Below are 7,688 nucleotides of genomic sequence, written 5' to 3' on the forward strand. Positions count from 1 at the left end.
CAAAAAAAAAAAAAAAAGCCTTAAGAAAAATAACCCAAGAGACCTCCCTCAGTTGGAAGGAAGCCCTCCCTATTGCTCTTTTAAGGACCAGAACAGCCCCAAAGGCCTTACATAACCTTAGCCCTTATGAAATGCTGTATGGTAGGCCTTTCTTACGAGGGGACCTACTTATGGACTCTGACACCTCTGCCATTACGTCTTATGTTACCTCCCTTGTACAGTTCCAACAAGCCCTCCAGGACTACAGGATAAAAAGGCTTCCTTCCCCAGAGTCTGCTCCTTGCCTTTACTCTCCAGAAACACAAGTGCTCATCAAAACTTGGAAGGATTCTCAACTTCAGCTGACCTGGAAGGGAACCTATCCAGTCTTGCTCTCCTCCTGCAGTTGTTAAGGTACCAGGGATTACCAGTTGGATTCACCATTCCCAGGTAAAGCCCTGGACAGCCACCGAGTCCAAGGACATCTCCCCAGCTAAGTACACCTGTGAGCCTTTGGAGGACCTCCAACTCCTGTTCAAATGAAAACCGCAAGATAAGTACATTCTAAATTCATAAACCCACCATTCCCACAGCTGGCAGAAGTAATAGGCCTACTGTATCTTCTGACTTTTCTCATTGTGCATGCTCTCATTCTATTCTGCATATCATCACAAAATGAATTCACATGCTGCCTCTTATTTCCCTAATATGACATCTCTCCTTGAAGTTATTGGACTTTCCCCCTTTCCCTTTATTTCTTCGTATTCTCACCATCCACTGACACCCACTGTAAATCAAGTTGCAAAATTAACCAATAAAACTGCCTGTTGGATATGCCCCAAAGGAACCCAAAACCTAGAGGAACTCTACCTATTGGCCCTCCCTACCTCCATCGAACAGCTGTATAACTTACTTGATCAATATTATGGGATGGATTACCTTTTATATGGGGGCCAAAGGCAAGTAGACCCTGACTCTTTTGCCTTAGGCCTAGTTGTCCACATAGGTACAGCCTCCAAGCTTCTAGGAAAGATACAACTTTGTTTCCAGAACCTGGAGTGATGGGGACACATCTTGGGCTGGTTAAATGACTCCTTTTGTAACTATACCCTCAACTTTAATCAGACTAGCCTGGGGTGGGATTCCTGGTCAGAAGAAGATGAATACAAAGTATACGAAGGTAATTTCACTTTGTACTGGGGAAACTCAAGGAAAAATGCAACGAAGAAGTATATTAGTGAGGACCGTATCCCCATAAACAGCTCAGCCCTGGGAACAAATTATGTAGGAATTGGCATGACCACCAGACACCTACTTAACTTAACTGTCCTACAAAATCCTCCTCCAAAATATAATGAAATCCAATTAATATTCAGAAATTTATGCCAATCCCCCCATCACACTCATAATCAGTCAGAACCCAGATTCTCCCCTCTGTGTATAGATGATTACTTCCTTGGGGTTTGATCTTCCAAATATAATCCTAGGCCATGGGCCCCAGACTTTTTCCAGAGGAAAACTCCCAACAGGTCAAGGCCTGGCTCTGGGGACCACGACAGGGATATCCTTGAGGGGCACCGGATTTTCATTCCAATGTGGTACTGGGGTATATCTAGATCTTCCCACACTTTGGAGGGGCACCTGCACAATCATTGCTGCTGTCCCAGAGGCAACCATTGTGACTACAAAGGATTTAGCTTCCTCAAGAGATGTTCCCAACCTTGGGTCATTCCTCAAAGAAGCCTTAAAACCTGTCCAAGAGACAAAAATGAACTACTGATCGGGGAGGACATACTCATGATAACCTAATTCTTTTTTTTTTAAACATCTTTATTAGAGTATAATTGCTTTACAATGGTGTGTCAGTTTCTGCTTTATAACAAAGTGAATCAGTTATACATATACATATGTCCCCATATCTCTTCCCTCTTGCATCTCCCTCCCTCCCACCCTCCCTATCCCACCCCTCTAGGTGGTCACAAAGCACCGAGTTGATCTCCCTGTGCTATGCAGCTGCTTCCCACTAGCTATCTATTTTACATTTGGTAGCATATATGTGTCCATGCCACTCTCTGACTTTGTCCCAGCTTACCCTTCCCCCTCCCCATATCCTCAAGTCCATTCTCTAGTAGGTCTGCATCTTTATTCCTGTCTTGCCCCTAGGTTCTTCTGACCATTTTCTTTTCTTTATTTTTTTTAAGATTCCAAATATATGGTATTTGTTTTTCGCTTTCTGGCTTACTTCACTCTGTATGACAGTCTCTAGGTCCATCCACTTCACTACAAATAACTCAATTTCGTTCCTTTTTATGGCTGAGTAATATTCCATTGTATATATGTGCCACATCTTCTTTGTCCATTCATCTGTTGATGGACAATTAGGTTGCTTCCAGATAACCCAATTCTTGATCAGCCTGAGTGATCCACAGTGACTTTAGAGGAGTTTTTTGGGTTTGCAAGTGTACCCCTCTTGAGAGGTATTGAGAGAAGAGTATTCTCAATCTTACCATCATGGTTTAAGAATCTTGGAAGGCTACAGCAGCAGCCATTGAGAAACAAAAATCAGCCCTAGATTCTCTGGCTGAGGAGGTTTTACAAAATAGGAGGGCCCTTGATATTATGACAGCCAAGGCCGAGGAGTCTCTTCCCTGCTCAATGAAACACGCTGCTTCTATATTAATACCTCTGACCAAGTTGAAGAAAACCTTTGGGTTTTAAAAAGAAACATCAAGCTAACAGAGGATCTGAAAGAGAGAGCAGGACAAGGCCCTAGCTGGCTTTCTTCCCTCCTCTCCTCTGTGGAGACCCAGTTATGGACAGGGGTCTTGACATTGTTGGGACCACTAGTCCTGATAGTCTTTGTTTTGTTGTTAGGCCCTTGTATCATTAACCTACTTGTTTGACTCATTTCGGAACGCCTACAAGCTGTTCGATTCCAAATGGTTCTGTGATGTGGCTACCAGCCGGTTCAGCCTGGCCCTGAGACCCAGATCTACATGGGACCCTTTGATGGTCATCGCTCCAGACCACCTCCTTGCTGAAAGAGACAAAGAGGAGGGACCCAGTCAAAACTCTGTCCCTTACCAGCAGGAAACAGCCAGAGTGGTTGTCGTCCATGTCCCAAAGAACTGGGTCCCATACTCTTGAGATGGGAATGTTAGGTAGTTAGTCAGACATTAGCAGCAAGGTGATGACAGTGGCGAGAAAGACAAGAAGAAATCTAGTCACACACCCAACCATCTGGGGACCCTCCCAGACAATAGCAGCAAGGAGGTGACAGTGGTGAGAAAAACAAGGAGAAGAAATCTAGTCACACACCCAACCATCTGGGGACCCTCCCTTGATTGCACCCAGAACAGATGAAACTATGATCGTATGGTGGGCAGCTGATCCTGATAAAGATACAGTAATACAAGGGGAGTTCCCTGGGCTGCACATGCCCAGACAGGTGTATAACCTATAGTAAACCCAAACTCATTCTACCATAATTATAATAAAATCTACATGTGGTTTTGCCCCCAACCGTGGGCCTTTCTTGGCGATTCAAGGGTGAGAGAATGCGCAGCCCTCTCTCAGAAACAGCCCCCCCACTTCTCACTCTCCCTCTCCCCCCCCCACCCCCCAGAGTGTACCTATGCTTAAATAAACTTTGCTTTGTGCTGAAGCTTAACATGGTAGTTTGCAATTCTTTGCTTACTATTGTGAACCGAGACTGCTGGTCCGGACTTTCCGTTGACCTCCTTGGTTCAAGCTATTTTACAGTGAATGTCCACCTGGTGACAATTTAATCAGCAGAATGGTCCTCCAATCTCTGATTGTCCTACTGTGCCTTAAAGCTTCAGGAGAAAAGAATAGGGTATTGAAGAAGGAAACCACTGCCTGGCCCGTCAGTACAACCAACTTCATCCGTGCATCCATCCATGCTTTCATCCATGCATGCGTGCATCCATCCATCCAGTACCACGTTTTAAGCGGTGGGGACACAATGTTAAGCAGACAACTACCCTCATAGAGTTTTCAATCTATGAATCACTGGGGTGGCTCATCTTCCAGCCAGTTTGCCCTCATATCAGAGCAAAAGAAGAACATTTCATTCCAAATAATTGTTTATTCTAGAAAATTTAGAATGTATACAGATAGAAAGTGATGATCATCTTTAATCTATTTCCTAGAGCTAATCATGGTTCAAGAATCTTGGAAGACTACAGCAGCAGCTATTGAGAAACAGTGCAGGAAACACAACAACCTTAGGGTATTTCGAGAAGAGAGGCATTTAATATAGGGAGTTAGTTAACCATTAACATTTTGATGTATCTCCTTAAGGTCTTCTGTGTTTGTGTGTGTGTAACAATAGTGAAATATTGCAGTACATAATTTTACGTCTTGTTTTATTATTCGCTTAACATTATATCATGAGCAATTTCCTGTGCTATTAAAACTTAAAAATATGACTTTTAGTAGTTGCTTGATGTTCCATTCTATAGATCTATTAAATTAATTTTTGCTAAAAGTTTAGATTGTCATTTTTCCCTTTTTTTTTTTGCTTTTAATTAATACTAAAATAACATCTTTAAACCAAAAATTGTACCCAAATCTCCTTAGGGTTTCCCCTTAGATCGCTAGAAGTGTAATTTCTGGGTCACTGGATATGCAAGTTTTATGGCTTTTGCCAAATAGCTTTCCAGAATAGAAAAGATTCCATTCTAGAACATCTGGAAAATTTAAAAATCGTTTAGCTCAGTGTTTGCTGTCATGCATATCAATCACAATGCCATATTTGGCTGAATGACGGTTTCTTCTTACAGGTCAATGTTTGGACACAAGCTTTGTAAATTATAGGTTTTGAGAGGGTGACTTTGAATGAACCATGCTGAAAACAATGGACGTTTTTGGTGTTTTTCTCTCTCTTTTTTCTTTTTTTCTTTTTTTCCATTCCTTACAGCTCACCTTCCTCATTCCCTTTCTTTCTCTTCTTACTCATATCATTTCAAACCCTCCACCCCATTTCCGTGCCTCCACCTATGCTGGTAACCCATCCTTCCATGTTTTTCCTCAAGCTCACATAATCAGATACACATTTATGCAGACACATGCACGCGCACGTGTGCACACACAATCTTGTTATTTTACAGAAATGCTATCTCATTATATTCACTTCCACATAAAAGAAAAAAGAAAACAGTGCCTCTGGTGGTGAGTTCAGCAGGGTTTTCTGGGAATCATTACTGGAGGTCCAGCTTAGAGCCAACTGTCCTAGCTCTTTCAATAATAACTTCCGGTATTAAGTTTCTAATTAAAGCAGCTAGAGTGGTGCCTCTTTCTAATTAAAGCAGCTAGAGTGGTGCCTCTTTTCTTCACATGAATCCTGGCCTTATTCAAATAGTCTCCTGCCAAATCCCATGATTAATATATGTCACTGCTCTTTAAAATTCTTGCCAGTATGATGGGTATTAGTGATATCTTGGTATTGCTTAATTTTTTTTTTTGCGGTACGCGGGCCTCTCACTGTTGTGGCCTCTCCCATTGTGGAGCACAGTCCCCGGACGCGCAGGCTCAGCGGCCATGGCTCACAGGCCCAGCCGCTCTGCGGCATGTGGGATCTTCCCGGACCGGGGCACGAACCCGTGTCTCCTGCATCAGTAGGCGGACTCTCAACCACTGCGCCACCAGGGAAGCCCGGTATTGCTTAATTTTGGATATGAGTCTAAACATTTTTTTTTCTTTATCTTTGCCATTTGTGTGAATTGCCTATTCATATCCTTTGCCATTTTTCTTTTGGGTTGTTTAACTTTTTCTTATCCATCTTGAAGAGCTCTTAATAATATATTAACTTCTAAGTCTTTGTCTTTATCAACAGTAATTTCCACCCTCAATGTATTGCTTTTTAAATTGAGTTTGTTTCCTAAATATAGTCAGGTCATTTGATGTACAGTCATAATTCCTAACCCTTTCTAAATACTTCCTGATCACAGGGGCTGGAAAGAGAAAAACACATTTCACAGACTCCCTTGCAGCTAGGAACGTGATGTGAATTAGGTTGCACCAATGAGACGTACTCATGCAAGGTCTGGAAGATAGAAGTGCTATTTTTGCTGGAAAGCAAGTTGGAGAGACATGAATATTTGTGGCCTTACTTTGCATTCTGTTGTCTGATCACCAGCTTCCTGATCATGACAGTTGAGGAGGCAGTAGTGGTAGCAGCAACAAATTTCTGACATCTGGATTGTAACTCTGTTAATGTGCCCTTGAAATCAGTCATACGGTGGCAGCCACCTTACGCTCACTGGTTCTCCTGGCCCTCTCAATACTTTTGTAAACAACTAATTCCCTATATTAAATGCCTCTCTTCTTGAAATACCCTAAGGTTGTTGTGTTTCCTGCACTGTTCCCTGACTGATACACTTTAAGATATCTTTTACCTTGAGAAGTTTAAAATTTTTATATAGTCAATATGTCTACTACTTTTATTTTATGAAAGTTCATGAGATTCCTGACTTGGTTAAGAAACATCCATGACCCTAGATTACGTGGAATCTCCTGGATTATCATTTAAGATTTTTATTATTTAATTTTTATAATTAAGTTTTTCTATCTTATTCTATAAGACACGGATTGAGTTTTACTTTTTAAGGTGGTGTTATGGACTGAACTGTGTCCACCTCAAAGGCATATGTTGAAGCCCTAAGCCCCACATGTGACTGCATTTAGAAATAGGACCTTTAAGGAGGTAGTTAAGATTAAATCAGGTCACAATGTGGGTCTTAATCCAATATAACTGATGTCCTTATAAGAAGAGGAAAAAATACCAGAGATTTGTGTATACAGAGAAAAGACCATGTGAGGACACAGGAAGATGGCCATCTGCAAGCCAAGGAGAGGCCTTAAGAGAAATCAAAGCTGCCGCCACCTGGATCTTGGACTTCCAGCCCCCAGAACTGTGAAAAGATAAACTTCTGTTGTTGAAGCCACTTGGTATTTTGTTGTGGAAGCCTTAGCAAACTAGTATAGGTGGATAGACAATTGTATCAACATTACTTATTACTTAATCAGCTTTCCCTCATTGAACTGAAATACCATTGTATCATGTATAACTTTATATATATATAAAGGGGTCAATTTATGGATTCTCTAGTCTGTTCTTCTCTTCTGTTTACTACTATGTCTATACAACACTGATTAGATTATACTGGTTTTATGGTATGTTTTGATGTTTGATAAGGCAAATCCCCACTCTGTTCTTCTTTCTTCCCCCACCCCCATGGGTTACTCCTTGAAAAATATACATGTATACAGTTGGAAAAATATACATGTATACAGTTGGAAAAACCAAATAGTACCATAAAGCTTGTAACTAAAAAAGGAGTCTCTCTTTGGCCCTTAGTATGCTTGTGAATGCTTAGCAACTGACTGTCTGGGAAAAGGAAAGAAAGCTTTGATGTATAGTGTTTTCTGTTCCAGTGATATAAATACTCCCACCATGACTGATTTCAAGGTCCCACTGTGATACCACTGAATAGGGAATTGGGAAGAGATGTGCCCAGCTGGCTTCTCAAGCCAGAATTAAGTCAGCTCTAGCACACCACTGCCCACTCCTGAATTCCTCTTCTGAAACTCTTTCTGGCTTACATCCATACCTTTAAACAGTGTGCTTCCATTACTATTTCCAGGGTATACATTTTAGGCATTATCTATTGATATCCTATGATGGA

Source organism: Mesoplodon mirus (assembly GCF_964341445.2).
Source record: "Mesoplodon mirus genome assembly, chromosome: 2".
Classification (NCBI taxonomy): Eukaryota; Metazoa; Chordata; class Mammalia; order Artiodactyla; family Ziphiidae; genus Mesoplodon; species Mesoplodon mirus.